This window comes from Typopeltis vanoorti, chromosome 24 (genome assembly GCF_054136105.1).
Source record: "Typopeltis vanoorti isolate ZY-2024b chromosome 24, IOZ_Tvanoo_1.0, whole genome shotgun sequence".
Lineage (NCBI taxonomy): Eukaryota > Metazoa > Arthropoda > Arachnida > Uropygi > Thelyphonidae > Typopeltis > Typopeltis vanoorti.
This window is the reverse complement of record NC_143572.1, coordinates 22,490,895-22,503,950: the sequence shown is the minus strand read 5'-3', so window position 1 is coordinate 22,503,950 and position 13,056 is coordinate 22,490,895. Positions and strand designations below refer to the sequence as shown.

At 37.9% G+C, this 13,056-nt stretch overlaps 1 protein-coding gene and 4 non-coding genes across 5 annotated transcripts in view; 1 reads left to right on the top strand and 4 right to left on the bottom strand.

Moving 5' to 3' along the window:
* Nucleotides 1-13,056, bottom strand: part of LOC150092996 (photoreceptor-specific nuclear receptor-like) — a 119,739-nt gene that overhangs the window by 27,555 nt on the left and 79,128 nt on the right. The gene's annotated exons all lie outside the window — the stretch shown is intronic.
* TRNAN-GUU (transfer RNA asparagine (anticodon GUU)) lies at nucleotides 293-366 on the bottom strand. The gene has a single exon. It is a non-coding gene; the product is annotated as a tRNA-Asn (tRNA).
* Nucleotides 3,010-3,083, top strand: TRNAN-GUU (transfer RNA asparagine (anticodon GUU)). The gene has a single exon. It is a non-coding gene; the product is annotated as a tRNA-Asn (tRNA).
* TRNAN-GUU (transfer RNA asparagine (anticodon GUU)) lies at nucleotides 4,265-4,338 on the bottom strand. The gene has a single exon. It is a non-coding gene; the product is annotated as a tRNA-Asn (tRNA).
* Nucleotides 5,288-5,361, bottom strand: TRNAN-GUU (transfer RNA asparagine (anticodon GUU)). Its single transcript has one exon. It is a non-coding gene; the product is annotated as a tRNA-Asn (tRNA).

The window sequence follows — 13,056 nt, the reverse complement described above, 5'->3', positions numbered from 1 at the left end:
GAGGTCAAAGCCTAAGTAACAGCGAAGTTCTGCACACACATATAGAATCGGTTCGCAATAACCGTGAAGAGCAAGAAAGACTACAGTTTCTAATAGTATTGCTTTGAGAAAGACTGGTAGTCTTTCAAATATTCTAGAGTTCCAATGAATCTTTGTATTTAATTTCTGAACTGGTAGAAACAAAAAAGAATCGTTTCGTAATCTCATCTTCCTAAGCTAAACCTGGTCATCTAAAATTCGTAAGTAATTGAATGCTAATCGATTAACTTATTAAAAAAAAGAATAACTTCATCGCCTCCGGATGGATTCGAACCACCAACCTTTCGGTTAACAGCCGAACGCGCTAACCGATTGCGCCACGGAGGCCGGATAGTTCAGTACTTCCATCAAACCTGTAGAGACAAGTCGGTGATGACAGCAACCTCGCTAGTAGAACATACTCAGCATCTCTCTCTCTCTCTCTCTTTTTTTTTTTTTTAGGCAAATGGTTCTCGCTAAAACTTTGGTACATGACTTTGGTTAATAAAAAGTCTGATATTCAGTTTGGCCTTTCCCAGCGAACTCTTTCGTTTGATGAATTTTCAAAATGCTTTGAAAGGGTAGCATCTGATCTACGCGAGAATGAAATGATCGCAAAATTAAATACAAAATTAAATACAGAATTAAATAGTTCATAGTATATCCCGGAGGTAATTCTACCTTTGGACAAGTAATTTATTACTCCAAAATACGCTTCTAGGCAGAGGCTAAAGAAGCAGAGAAGTGGATTTGTGCAAGTAGGGTGGAGATACTTTGTGCACATTTTGGAAACTACCTTTTGTTCCTATAAGCAGTGTACTATCCAAATTATGTTTTAGAAAAACGGAATTTTAAAAGTAGTAGACAATAGTCATCGTTTTGTTTTCATCAATTACCTTTTTTCCTGCCTTATGTTTACAGCAGAACTTCAGGGATTTCTATAGAACTGTTTGCTCTTCATGATACTGATTGTGCACAAGAAGGAACAGGAAAGATTCCAATTTTGAAAGTGCTCCTGCAGAAATGCGGGACGAATGTGAAATATTCTAAAATCCAGACACTTGTCTCACTTTAATTCTTAGGCGAGTAGAAACCGTTGTCGGGAAAACGAGAATGAATACAACGGCGAGAAGATTTGTTTTTAGGAATCAGTTCAAGTGGAACCACTTCATAAAACCGTCTTTTTGGAACCTGCATTCAAGTTCTCGATATTTCTTTGTTCGTTAACTTCGTATCGCAGTTAAAGTGAGAATAAAAAAGTACATATGTATCTCTAAACCAAACCTGGATAGCTTAAAATAAGAATACGTAAATGAAACTTGCGAAAAAGCTTAAATATATTTCGGGTTAAAAAAATGATCATCGCCTCCGGGGGGATTCGAACCACCAGCATTTCGATTAACAGCCGAACGCGCTAACCGGTTGCGCCACAGAGGTTTCTGATGTCTACCATTCCTCAGCGTTAAACTATGGGTTCTCTTCATTTAAGATTAATAATAATAATAATAATAATAATAATAATAATAATAATAATAATAATAATAATAATAATAATAAAACACGAAACTCAAAGGAGTAGAACCCAGTGTATAAAATGATAGCCAGGTGGGCTAACTGCTTTGAGTTCGTCTTCGTTGCTATGGTTGTCATCGAATTAAAGCGAAGTCCAAGCTTCTAATTTTAATAAGAAATAACAAAACTTTATCTCTTCTTGATGAGCATTGCATAAAGCAGACAGTCTGCACCACATTACCACAAATTTGGTATCTCCTAATCGACTCCTTTTTTTTTTTTTTCTAACATCACAAATCGACGTAATAAGCAACATGTTTTGGGATTACTTTGTAAAGTGTTTGTAAATAAGAAAAATTTAAGGAAAAATAAATTAGAATAACGGTTTTCCTTGACTTCCACAGATCTTCTTTTACATTAGCGGGTGGAGTTGAATAGCCTATCGCTTCATAGAAACCAAACATTACACCAGTGCTCTGATAGGATCCTGTCTGCAACGTCTCCAATATTTGCAAGTTGTGTGTATTTTCTGACACATTTTCTTAGTTTCATCAATGAACAGCCCGAGTTCTCAGTTGGAAAATCCTTTATAAAAGTTTTTCACGTCCTACACGGGATTTAAACTCAAGCCTTTCCAATCAAAGAGCATAATCGATATAGACTGAGATAATCGGTTCACGATCCTCATAGCATGAAGGACACTTTGAGAAAACGCGTCTCCTGTCGAGTCCAGTTTGTGGTAAATGTCCACATCTGCAATTGATGGTGTTAACTGGAAACCTACCGTACATATTCTTCAGGTGAGGTCCCTCCTGCTACAGTACGACTGGAACTCATCAGGTTATTTAAATGTCATTATTTTGTTCCCAACACGATGAGAGGACTGTGGCATTCTGGGAGTAATGTTCTGCTTTTGGACAAATGCAATTTGTTACTCCCATAACTGCCGGAAGCCTAACAGCAGAAGGTGGTGTGCGAAACAAATTGATGCATTTTTGTGGTGCTCAGGTAGATAAACGCGCTTTTCTAAATGGTAATCAATATCCTCCATTTTTTTTTTTTTTTGGATAATGGGAGAGAGATATTCTTTCTTCGCGTTCTTGTTCTTATGTTTATTCCATCATAAACTGTTGCCCTTCATCTTCTGATATAGGAGATATTGATTGTGCACAGGACAGAACACTACGGTTATAAGTAGTATTTCTTTGGAAATGAAGAAAACTGAAAAAAAAAAAAAAAAAACACTAGAAAATTTTGCAAAAATCATTTCCTAATTAAAATTCTTTTTTTTTTTATGTTGTGTCGTGTCTTCTATTTCTATACTTATTTAAATTAGCGATCATTGCAGATGCTCAGTCATAGGTTGCATGCGATGCGTAGTATGTATTCACAAATCGACTACTAAATCCCCCCTATAGATTAATTATAATTTATATTATAATTAATCTATAAGTTTCTTGGAGTTTTTGGACAAAACCGGCCTCCGTGGCGCAACCGGTTAGCGCATTCGGCTGTTAACCGAAAGGTTGGTGGTTCGAATCCACCTGGGGGTGGTAAGCATGTTCCTTCTTTTCTTTTTTTTTTTATGTAAGTTAATCAATTAGCCTTCAATTACTGAGTATGATGAGTAAGAAGCTGTTCCGTTTTAATCATTTCTCCCCGTTCAAAAATTAAATACAAGCAAGCATCAAACTAGGATATTTGAAAGACTGCCAGTCTTTCTCAAAGAAATACTATTGGAAACTGTACTCTTTCTTGCTCTTCACGGTTGTTGCGAACCGATCCTACATGTGTGCAGAACTTCGCTGTGATCTCCAGCATTTTTTGTAGTAATCAATTGCACTTGGCCAATAGCAGAATTGCTTCTGTTATAAGACAGCACTTTATGTCCAATTATGATCAATTTAGTTCAAATAAGCATCTACAAGAAAGGATATTCATGTCAATATGGTTGCGATATTGTCATTTTTAGAAACTGGTGTAGACTATAATGAAATCAACGCATTTTAGAGACATTTGAAAACGATCGCGAGTTCACATTCACTCGAAAAATGGTTAACGCTCGCCAAGACTGTCCCTCTATGATAATGAATTATAAGATTTGTGAAACATGAAACACTAAGCGTATGCTGACATGAAGCCTCCGTGGCGCAATTCGATTAGCGCATTCGGCTGTTAACCGAAAGGTTGGTGGTGTGAGTAGGATCCCTTCGGCCAAGGTATTTTCAAACTGCATCTGGTTACTGAATATGCTACCATTAGCAGCGTCCAATCGTAGCAGTTCTTAGCCAGACCAGTTCAATATTGTCGTACGCCATTTGTTACTGTTGCTAATGGTCAGGATATCTGTTTTCAAATAACGAAATCTCCGCATAGTTGAACATAAAGTGTTGTCGTATAACAGAAGTAATTCTGCTGTTGGACAGGTGTAATTTGTTGCTACAAAACTGCTGGAGGTCAAAGCCTAAGAAACAGCGAAGTTCTGCACACCCATATAGAATCGGTTCGCAATAACCGTGAAGAGCAAGAAAGACTACAGTTTCCAATAGTATTGCTTTGAGAAAGACAAATATTCTAGAGTTCCAATGAATCTTTGTATTTAATTTCTGAACTGGTAGAAACAAAACAGAATCGTTCCATAATCTCATCTTCCTAAACTAAACCTGGTCATCTAAAATTCGTAAGTAATTGAATGCTAATCGATTAACTTATTAAAAAAAATGAATAACTTCATCGCCTCCGGGTGGATTCGAACCACCAACCTTTCGGTTAACAGCCGAACGCGCTAACCGATTGCGCCACGGAGTCCAGATGGTTCAATACTTCCATCAAACCTGTAGAGACAAGTCGGTGATGACAGCAACCTCGCTAGTAGAACATACTCAGCATATCTCTCTCTCTTTCTCTCTCTCTCTTTTTTTTTTTTAGGCAAATGGTTCTCGCTAAAACTTTGGTACATGACTTTGGTTAATAAAAAGTGTGATATTCAGTTTGGCCTTTTCCAGCGAACTCTTTCGTTTGATGAATTTTCAAAATGCTTTGAAAGGGTAGCACCTGATCTATGCGAGAATGAAATGATCGCAAAATTAAATACAAAATTAAATACAGAATTAAATACTTCATAGTATATCCCGGGGGTAATTTTACCTTTGGACAGGTAATTTATTACTCCAAAATACGCTTCTAGGCAGAGGCTAAAGAAGCAGAGAAGTGGATTTGTGCAAGTATGGTAGGGTGGAGATACTTTGTGCACATTTTGGAAACTACCTTTTGTTCCTATAAGCAGTGTACTATCCAAATTATGTTTTAGAAAAACGGAATTTTAAAAGTAGTAGACAATAGTCATCGTTTTGTTTTCATCAATTACCTTTTTTCCTGCCTTATGTTTACAGCAGAACTTCAGGGATTTCTATAGAACTGTTTGCTCTTCATGATACTGATTGTGCACAAGAAGGAACAGGAAAGATTCCAATTTTGAAAGTGCTCCTGCAGAAATGCGGGACGAATGTGAAATATTCTAAAATCCAGACACTTGTCTCACTTTAATTCTTAGGCGAGTAGAAACCGTTGTCGGGAAAACGAGAATGAATACAACGGCGAGAAGATTTGTTTTTAGGAATCAGTTCAAGTGGAACCACTTCATAAAACCGTCTTTTTGGAACCTGCATTCAAGTTCTCGACGTTTCTTTGTTCGTTAACTTCCTATCGCAGTTAAAGCGAAAAAGCTTAAATATATTAAGGGTTAAAAAAGGATCATCGCCCCCGGGTGGATTCGAACCACCAACCTTTCGGTTAACAGCCGAACGCGCTAACCGATTGCGCCACGGAGGCTTCTGATGTCTACCATTCCTCAGCGTTAAACTATGGGTTCTCTTCATTTAAGATTAATAATAATAATAATAATAATAATAATAATAATAATAATAATAATAATAATAATAATAATAAAACACGAAACTCAAAGGAGTAGAACCCAGTGTATAAAATGATAGCCAGGTGGGCTAACTGAGCTAACTGCTTTGAGTTCGTCTTCGTTGCTATGGTTGTCATCGAATTAAAGCGAAGCCCAAGCTTCTAACTTTAATAAGAAATAACAAAACTTTATCTCTTCTTGATGAGCAATGCATAAAGCAGGCAGTCTGCACCACATTACCACAAATTTGGTATCTCCTAATCGACTCCTTTTTTTTTTTTTTTTTTTTCTAACATCACAAATCGACGTAATGAGCAACATGTTTTGGGATTACTTTATAAAGTGTTTGTAAATAAGAAAAATTTAAGGAAAAAAAATTAGAATAACGGTTTTACTTAACTTCCACAAATCTTCTTTTACATTAGCGGGTGGAGTTGAATAGCCTATCGCTTCATAGAAACCAAACATTACACCAGTGCTCTGATAGGATCCTGTCTGCAACGTCTCCAATATTTGCAAGTTGTGTGTATTTTCTGACACATTTTCTTAGTTTCATCAATGAACAGCCCGAGTTTTCAGTTGGAAAATCCTTTATAAAAGTTTTTCACGTCCTACACGGGATTTAAACTCAAGCCTTTCCAATGAAAGAGCATCATCGATATAGACTGAGATAATCGGTTCACGATCCTCATAGCATGAAGGACACTTGGAGAAAATGCGTCTCCTGTCGAGTCCAGTCTGTGGTAAATGTCCACATCTGCAATTGATGGTGTTAACTGGAAACCTACCGTACATATTCTTCAGGTGAGGCCCTTCCTGCTACAGTACGATTGGAACTCATCAGGTTATTTAAATGTCATTATTTTGTTTCCAAGAAGATGAGAGGACTGTGGCATTCTGGGAGTAATGTTCTGCTTTTGGACAAATGCAATTTGTTACTCCGATAACTGCCGGAAGCCTAACAGGAGAAGGTGGTGTGCGAAACAAATTGATGCATTTTTGAAACTGTGTTGCTCAGATAGATAAACGCGCTTTTCTAAATGGTAATCAATATCCTCCATTTTTTTTTTTTTTTTTTTTTTTTTTTTTTTTTTTTTTGGATAATGGGAGAGAGATATTCTTTCTTCGCGTTCTTGTTCTTATGTTTGGGGGGTGGGGGGGGGGGGGGGTGGGGGGGGGGGGGGGTGGGGGGGGGGGGGGGTGGGGGGGGGGGGGGGTGGGGGGGGGGGGGGGTGGGGGGGGGGGGGGGTGGGGGGGGGGGGGGGTGGGGGGGGGGGGGGGTGGGGGGGGGGGGGGGTGGGGGGGGGGGGGGGTGGGGGGGGGGGGGGGTGGGGGGGGGGGGGGGTGGGGGGGGGGGGGGGTGGGGGGGGGGGGGGGTGGGGGGGGGGGGGGGTGGGGGGGGGGGGGGGTGGGGGGGGGGGGGGGTGGGGGGGGGGGGGGGTGGGGGGGGGGGGGGGTGGGGGGGGGGGGGGGTGGGGGGGGGGGGGGGTGGGGGGGGGGGGGGGTGGGGGGGGGGGGGGGTGGGGGGGGGGGGGGGTGGGGGGGGGGGGGGGTGGGGGGGGGGGGGGGTGGGGGGGGGGGGGGGTGGGGGGGGGGGGGGGTGGGGGGGGGGGGGGGTGGGGGGGGGGGGGGGTGGGGGGGGGGGGGGAATGGACACACTTAACCTCCAACCTTACATCAGACGAGCAATCCATCCAACCACCATCATCACTCCCCAGTGTAAATTAGGCACATCGGAAGAAAAACTCCTAGCTCCCCACTTCCATCCGAAGAAACAGCGCCTGAATCACGTGGAACAGATAGGCCACCGCAGGAAAATGGGTGATCCCCTATCTCAACGGAAACAGCGAACTCAGTGCTTCATATTTAGCAGAAAAAAAAAACGAAAAGAAAAACTAATTAGGTGACAGCTACGTATATGACTATAACAGCTGCTTGTAATCTTATAGTTCTTATAAGAACTGGGCGATGGACTGAGTCCTTGACTCTTTATCCCGTCATCTGAATGAAGATAATCTGTGTGCATGGAGTGTTATTGAGCTAAAAAGCTCCAGTCATGGCTGGGTAACGGCAATAGCCGAGCCTCAGTTAAAACTTCATTGGCTACAGCATTGCCATTTGTTACCCTGGAAGTCCTAAAAAGGACTTTTTAAGGAATACTATCCTTATATAAGGACTGGCTTAAAGGGGCGAAGCAAGAATGCTTTTCATCTTCCCCGTTATCTGTAGAGGACAGTGGAGGGATAAGGTGTTACTGAGCTATTATTAAAGCTCTGATCATGGCAGGAGGGTAACAGCAATAGCCGAGCCTCAGTTAGAACTTCATTAGCTACAGCATTGCCATCCATTACCCTCCAAGGGTATTGGATTGAATGAATCAATCACCGCATCTCACGGTCCTGCTTGTAATAAAATAGAAGAAATTCTGTATATGAATGTTATTTCGCTGTACAGATGGTGTATATATAATTTATTTTGTACAATATACAGTTTGTTAAATATATATAATAATATGATATATATGGTATGTAAATATAATTTACAAGGCATTCCTTAAAGAAAAAACAGTGTCTTAAACCGAACTGAGAGGGGGCGGTGGGGAAAACTAACAAAGCTGAAAAATACCTCAACTTAATGCAATAGAAAGTGATGTACGTGTAACTGCCAGTTATGAGACTCTCCTTAAAGGGAGTCAGAACATTGTAAGTGAACAGCAAGTTATGAACAACATCGTAATATAACGAGTGAAACTTCGATTGAAACGATGGCATAACAATCTTATTTCGATGTACATATGGTTTATATAATTCATTATGATGTAAGTAATTGCAACACTTGTTAATAAAATAAATAAATAAATAAGTGGCGCAACCGGTTAGTGCGTTCGGCTGTTAACGGAAAGGTTGGTGGTGCGAAGTAACCCGGAGGCGACTGAAGAGTTTTAGTAAAAAAAAAAAATTTTTTTTTTTTTTTTTTTTTGGTTTTGTTAAATTTTAAACATTGGGTTCCGAAGATGCTGATGTTATGAGTAGGAAATTAAAGAAAAGTACTAAGTAACGTTTTTTTTTTCTTGTGTGTGTGTGGGGGGGGGGAGATCTCTCAATGGCCACCTTGAGATGTTATCTCATTGAATTTTTTTTTTTTTTTTTTTTTTGTACTCTTTGCTTTTCTGGTTACGAAGGAACCAGCTTCGTTCTAACTAACAACTCATTTTCAATGCACAGTTTTGTTTTTTTTTAATAATTTCAAATATTTTCCAATAATAATAACAACCTAATTTTCAGTGATAGCAGACAAAACCAACAGGATCATTATTATCATGAGATCAGTCCAAATGGAACTGTTGCATCCTCCCGTCTTTCTTGAATGAATCTTTTTTTCGGCTTTGCTTTATTACTTAAAGGCATTGCCATTTAGGCGGGGATGCATGGGGCATGTCTAACCTAATAAGAAAAAAAAATATAAAAGAAACGAAACGTTATCGCCCCCAGGTGGATTTGAACCACCAACCTTTCGGTTAACTACACTTTAATTGGCGAATGACGATCCGCTAATTTCCGCTAATTTTCAAAATCTTCTGATTTTGCCAATGAAATTTTGCCAATCAAAAAGCAATTTTTTATTAAAAAAAATACTACCATTTTCTAAGATAAGAGCAAATATTCTTAACGACGACAGCTCACACACACACACACACACACACACACACACACACACAAAATTGCATTAAGATGTAAAATTATATTAATAGAAATTCAGAGCTGTCTTGTTCGAACATCTCTTCCTCCGAAATTCAATGGTCCAAACGGTGCTTAAGTAGTTGGAATTGAAATTCAGATGAACTGAGGAAAAAAAAAAAAAAAATGAAATATGTTTTTAAATAATGCTCAATAAAAAGATTATTTTCATGAAATTATTTCTCTTAGATTCCAGAGTGAACAAAGGTCAAATGGGGAATCTGAAACCCTTTGGTCAAATAATACACAACTGGTTGGAAATATTTCTTACGAGTGTGCTAAAAATATGCTTATAATAGTTCTTAATATGTAGTTTAATAAAAGACGTGAATTAAATGATCGAAGAGAGCCCTCCCCTCCCCCCCCCCAAAAAAAAATTACTATTATCATTTCAAATTATATGAAATGATGTAAATACGATGTGTCCATACACATTAATTTCGATGAAGAATTACGTATTGGAGGGGGATAAAAAAGGAAACATTTGAAGGGACTACATTAGTAATCCCATCTTTCTTGAACCCGTAATCCTGTTTGGACATTGGATTTTTGGACCGCCATTTAAAATGAAATACCCATTCCCTATAGAGCAGAATCCGCTTCTTTTGATCGCGGATATTATCATCAATCGGCTATTGCTATCAAAATCAGTGTTCCAAAACACAATTTCAAATGAATTAAAAATAATCCTTCTATTATAATCAAAGTTTTGGTTATTGTTACCAAAATCCACGAATGTTTGGCCTTTTGCGTCTCAGAATAAGAGATTAAGAATAAGAAATGAAAACTCAGAATAAGAAATAAGGGTTAATGAAGAGAAAATTTGAAAAAAGAACATTTGTCCAAATCCAACTTTTTTGTTAATTTTCCATTAATCCCATTCTTCCGCAAATCTTAAATCTTCCAAGCAAATGCAGTGGGTATAAATACAGTCTACTTGTGATTTTTCGAGTTTATTTTCGTGCTCTGTTTCAGTAAGTGAATTTGACTTTGAGTGCTTTTTAAAACAGCTCTTTGCGTTATGGTAGAAGCAAGTAAAAAAACGTCAAGATTTATCTTTTCAAGAAAAGCAAAGTATTTTGGAGTGCTCTGATAAGTTGTCCAAAATAGTCAGAGTAATTGCGGCCTGTACATTTAAAAAATTTCCCAATCACTCTTGTGTAAGATCTTAAAAAAAAAAAAACAGATCAAACATTGAAACTTCGGCTTTTACTAATGAGAACATGGATCGGAGGAGAGCCCGATCTGGAAAGGATACTCAAGTTTAATCGACATTAAAAATTTGATTTAATAATGTTCGTGAAAAGAATGCTTCGATTAATGGGCCTTTACTTGCAAAAACAATGAGCAAAGAAAATTTCACCGCAGCTGATGAATGGTTTAAAAGGTAGAAAAAGCGAGAGAATCTTGTTTACAAGCGTATTCATTGTAAAGAGAAAAGTGCTGATTTTTTATCAGCTGATGCGTGGATTAAGACCGAGTGGCCAAAAATGATTGCTGAATATTCTCCCGAGGATATTTACGATGCAAACAGGACTCTATTTTCATGCAATGCCTGAGCATACTTATTTGTTTACAAATGAAAGTACTAAAGAATTTAAATCTTCAAAAGAGCGAGTGTCAGTTCTTTGTTGCGCTAATATGAAAGATGAGCTCCTAGTAATTGGCAAAAGTAAAAATCCTCTTTGTTTTAAAGGTGTCAAAAGTTTGCCTGTTGACTACTGTTCAAGTGCAAATGCTTGGATGACTGATGACATTTTCAACAATTGGTTAGTGAAGTGGGATCTTAAATTAAAGTGAAAAATCGTCTTGTTAGTAGTCAACTAAACAAGTGCACAAACAAGTAATTCGTTAAAGAACATCAAAGTAATTTTCTTGCCTTCGAACACTACATCGTTAATTCTGCCATGTGACCCATCATACGAGCTTTTAAAGCTTATTATTGCAGGGAATTTGTGCGAGAATTTTAGCTGATAAAAGACCAATCTGATGCAAATGCAATTGCAAAAAGGTTTTCCCTTTTTGATGCCTTGCATTTGGTACCAATGACATGGAAGGTGGTCTCAGAAACTTGTTTCCGTGACATGTACTAATTTTATTAATAATAATTTTTATTTATTTATTTCCTATGGGGTTCCCCTTTCCTCATTTACGACAGACAACATAGTTTTTAAAATAAATTTTATGCTGTTGCTTTTTAAAAAGTTGTTTATAACAATAAATTGAAATAAATGATGCAATTTTTTGCATCCTTTGCTTATATATATATATAAGCCTAGTGGCTTTGCGCTTCGCAATCATCTGCTTGGGGAAGGAGAGTCCTAGGTTCGATTCCCGTCGACGACGTGAGAAGCTTAAGGATCTTCCTAAGCCATAGCCAAGTTAGCCGGTCTTGGGCGTGGACAGCAGGGTTTTTCCCCAGTTTATTTGGGGTTTTTCATCCCGCAAACCGACCCCGTGAACTCACACGGATACAGTCATGAATATCGCCCTTAGGGGATGCAGCAGAGGTGAGGAGAGTTACTGGCTGCATTAATTCGCCACTAACCCCTCATTAGGAGGGGACTCAACCCGGACGAGAGGGATAGATAGAATTTATTTTAAGATGTGATTACATTCTTAATACAACATTTTCCTCTGTTTTTTTTTTTTTTTTTTTTTTTTTTTGTCATCGGCTTCTCATCTAATAATTATTAAAATCTGAATCCGAACAACATAAAACCACTTTTGTTTTAGAATTCTAAAATACCGAATTCCAAAGAGCTAGTAATAGGTTAAATACCTGTTAAGAAGAACTTCAATTTTTTCTCTTCCTAAGGATCTTTCTTTCAAGATTTTTTTTAGCGAATGATGATCAAGTCCCGGAATGAAGAAAGTTCTCCAAAAACATTAATATGTCGAGAATATCAAAAAAGTTTGACACAATTTCGGAGACTATTCGCAGAAAGAGATCATTTCAACATAATTTTCATATGAAAGCAAATAATTTTTTTTTTATCCAATCCTTCTATTTTTTTAAGCTAAGAGCGAATAGATCACGCACACATACACAAAATTGTATTAACATGTAAAATTATATTTCTTTCTAATCCACCAAGATCGCATTTAAAATGACTCCGTGGGCGAACCGGATAGCGTTCGGCTGTTAATCGAAAGGTTGGTGATTAATAAGACTTTTTCTACGAAATATATTTAAATAAGAAAAAATTAAATATGTTTTCAAATAATACTCAATGAAAAGATTATTTTCATGATGTTATTTTCCTTAGATTCGAGATTTAAACCACAATAATACACACAACTAGTTGGAAATATTTCTTACGAGTATGTTAAAAAACAAAAAGACTTAACAGTTCTTAATGCAGTTTAATAAAAGACGTGAATTAAATGATCGAAGAGAGTCCCCCCCCCTAAAAAAAGTATTATTATTGTCATTTCAAATTATATGAAATGAAAATAATAATGTAAATTCGATGTGTCTTTACACATTTTTTCGGGTGAAGAATTACGTAGGGGGGAAGAAAAAAATAAACATTCTTATACAGTTCCAATGTATTGCATTAGTAATCCCATCTTACTCGAACCCGTAATCCTGTTTGGACATTGGATTTTTGGACCGCCATTTAAAATGAAATACCCGTTCCCTATAGAGCAGAATCCGCTTCTTTTGATAGCGGATATTATCACCAATCGGCTATTGCTCTCAAAATCAGTTGCTTCCAAAACACAATTTAAAATGAATTAAAAATAATCCTTCTGTTATAATCAAAGTTTTGGTTATTGTTACCAAAATCCACGAATGTTTGGTCTTTTGCGTCTTAGAATTCTAAGGAATACGGGTTAATCAGGAGAAAATTTGAAAAAGAAGATTTGTCG